This window comes from Urocitellus parryii, chromosome 5 (assembly GCF_045843805.1).
Source record: "Urocitellus parryii isolate mUroPar1 chromosome 5, mUroPar1.hap1, whole genome shotgun sequence".
In the NCBI taxonomy this organism is placed as follows: domain Eukaryota; kingdom Metazoa; phylum Chordata; class Mammalia; order Rodentia; family Sciuridae; genus Urocitellus; species Urocitellus parryii.
The window spans coordinates 134,509,967-134,513,594 of record NC_135535.1 but is presented as its reverse complement, the minus strand read 5'-3'; the positions used below and the strand labels follow the sequence as shown (position 1 = coordinate 134,513,594).

Sequence of the window (3,628 nt, the reverse complement as noted above, 5' to 3'; positions counted from 1 at the left end):
CCAATCAAAAGACATATCCTAGCAGACTGAATTTAAAAAAAGACCCAACAATATGATGACTTCAGTAGACTCATCTGATAGGAAAAGACATCCATAGACTGAAGGTGAAAGCTTGGGAAAAATAATACCACTCACATAGACTGTGGAAGCAAGCAGGGGTTTCCATCCTTGTATCACATAAATGAGACTTCAAGCCAAGGTTAATCAAAAGTGATAAAGATGCATATTACATACTGCTCAAGTATGTACACCAACAAGACATAACAATCCTAAATATATATGCCCCAAACAATGGTGCAGCTATGTACATCAAACAAATTCTTCTCAAGTTCAAGAGTCAAGTTGATGACAACACAATAATCTTGGGTGACTTTAACACACCTCTCTCACCACTGGATAGATCTTCCCAACAAAAGTTGAATAAAGAAACTATAGGTGTCTGCCAAAGATGGCTGCACTGGGAGGAATGGAGTAAAAGTTGTATCTTAAGCCCAGGCATGTTAGAAAAACTGGGAAGGCACCTGTTGGGAGGAGAGCAGCAGGGTCAAGATGGAAAACCATAAACCACATGATACTATCAAGGAAAACTTAATTTTTGATGTCATAGATCAAAAATTGAACTACTATCAGAAGCAGAAAGGAATCTTCTTGAACATGGATCCAAATATATTGGACTTAATGCTACTTTCTGTGGCCTAATAGTGGTCTTTTTTGGCATGTCTTGCATGTAACACTGGCCTGCATAGCTGCTGGATTACCAATGGCAGTGCTCCCATTTTTGATAGCAAAAACATCTTTCAAAGGTTTTTTATGTTTACCTTTGAGTACAGGTGATTTAAATTGTGAAACCTGTACTGTGACCACAGGTGGACTTGTTGGATTAGTTTTAGGAGGTTTGTACCCTGTTTTCTTGGCTATTCCTGTAAATGGTGGCTTAGCAGCCAGGTATCAATCAGCCTTGCTACCAGAGAAAGGAAACACCTTAACTTACTGGATTAAAATTACTAAGCCTATCTTCAGAAAAATGTTATTTCCCATTTTACTTCAGACTATGTTTGCAGCATACCTTGGGGCTAGAAAATATAAAGTACTTATAAAGGCCCTTCAGTTACCTGAACCTGGAATAGAAATTCACTGCTTTTGAGCAAATGTGTATACAAAATAAAATTGTAAAGGTAAAAAGAGAAGCTATAGAACTCAATAATACAATCAATAACTTAGACTTAACTGACATATATACATATACAATATTTCAACCTGCATCAAGAGGATACACTTTCTTCTCAGCAGCACATGGATCCTTCTCTAAAATAGACCATATACTATCCCACAAAGCATTGGGACAAATGGTTTCTTTTCTTGTTTTTTTTTTTTTTTTTTTTTTAGTCTTAGAGATGATTTGCAAAGATGAACACTTGATTTCCCAAAATGGTTATGTCTGTTAGTATAAATAAAGCAAGCTGTTAAATTGGTAAAAATATATCATACCACTGCTTAAATAACTTTATTTTATTAAAGTACCTAAGGATGAAGTTATCTTTGTTATTGTAGAATCGCCCTCATGCTTGTTGCCAATATAAATCAAAAAAATATCATCAAGCTCCTTCTTCAAAGTGGTATTGATATCTTTGCTACAAATAACTCTGGAGAGAAAGCATTAGTTTATGCTGTTGGTAGTGGTCATGATGTGTAAGTATTACATTAAAATACTAACCAACATTAAATGGAAGATAACGATAAATACAACTATTGCTTCTTACACATGAGGTAAGTTTCATAGTTCAGGTATGTTTAGCATAGTAGTATGCCTGCTTCATAGCCCAAAACTGCAAGTGTCTATATTAGTTAGAAATAGATTTTTCTAGGTTGATGAAATTAAAATATGACTTCTGTTTTTAAAAACATTATTACCCCCCCCCCTTGTCTCCACTTTTCCAATCAATGGAATAGTAAAAGAAGACATAATTTGTTCAGTGTCAAAGGTGATGGCCAGGGTAACAGAGCCTGAGAATAAACATTCTTTTAAAAAATGGTCCTGAAGGCTGAGCTGAAAATCTAGCTGATGAGAGAAATCACTGGTATTACCTGAACTGAAACAAACATTGGAAACCCAGATGAGGTTTCTACCTCAGCTACATTGTCCCTCCTCCCTTGTATCTCCAGGGATCAAAGACTAAACCATATTAACTTGAAAATGGCAAGTTCAGTTCCTCAGCATGGAAATGAATTCCTGAAAAGGAAAGAATTTTTATTTAGAAATAACATAGAAAGTTACCTATTCCATTTAAGTTGCTTCAAAGATGAACATACAACAGTAAAAAAACAAATGTGTAATGTGTTATTGAGAATACATTTCCCTGCAAGATGGAGGCATTATACATTATAAAATGCAACTCATGATCTTATATAGGTCCTATCTTATTCAGTACCACATTAAGTAGCAAGTAATTCAAAATCCTGAAGACATTCAGACACTCAAGGGGAAAGACTGTTGGCGAAGTAGAGTACTGGAAGCTGTAACTCTGTTTCTCTAAGTACAATCTAAATAACTTCCTTTCTGTGGGCTCCCACTACAAAGGCCCTCTCCTGCAGGACTCAAAGGCAATCTCCTACTTTTAAATCTTCATCCTATGAAGATGAAAATTTCTGAAAGAAGGTTGGGCTCAAAGGACAAAGTTAGGAGCTCTCTCTTCTTGCTCCTGGAAAATGAGCTAAATGAGTGTCAGTCACTGATCTCAGTGTGCACATGTTACCTAACTACTCAACTGAAGCTTCCTGATGGCTGTGTCACCCAATCACAACCCTGCCCGACACTACATAGGAATGGGATCAGTGAGTTGGATAAATGTGAGCAGACATCTATTCAGGGAAATAGAAAATTGAAGTTCAGGAACTTCAAGCCCCATGATGCTTGAGGAACTCTAACCCTTCCTCACATTGCTCTCTGCTCTTCCTAGTGGCTCAAATTATTTTACGATCTTTCCACAGAAACTTGGATTTTGCCCATTCCTCCAATAAAGCAGAAAAGCATGCAGCAGCAACCTCTCTTCAGCACCAATTTTTAAATATGCCTTTCTAGATAGCTCCCAACATCCTCTGTCATTCATGTTTGTTTGGTCTTTAACAAATTGGCCACAAAACCTAATATTCCGATCTCTTTCTCAAAACCTATGCCTCCAAAACTCAGTATGTTCCTCTTCAAACTTGTCTTTCCTCTATTGCTTCCATTCTGATCCTCTGGATGGCGATCATACACTATCTTCACTTTCACCTTCTTTAGTTGAGTTCAGTTGAGTTCACCAAACAAGCTCTCCTATTCTGTTGTTAAAACACTCAGCTATGTGCAAATTAAAACTACTCTGCAATTTCATCTCACTCCAACCAGAATGGCAATTATCAAGAATACAAGTAACAATAAATGTTGGCAATGATGTGGGGAGAAAAGGTGTACTCATTCACTGCTGGTGAAACTGCAAATTGGTACAACCCTTCTGGAAAGCAGTATGGAGATTCCTCTAAAAACTAGGAATGGAACCACCATTTGACCCAGTTATAAAACTTCTTGGTATATATCCAAAGGATCTAAAATCAGCATACTATGGTGAGGCAGACACATCAATATTTATAC

General features: G+C 36.8%; 1 pseudogene; it reads left to right on the top strand.

The window, feature by feature from the left end:
- Nucleotides 1–549: 549 nt before the first annotated feature.
- Nucleotides 550–1,144, top strand: LOC144255060 (transmembrane protein 126A pseudogene; annotated as a pseudogene).
- Nucleotides 1,145–3,628: the final 2,484 nt, after the last annotated feature.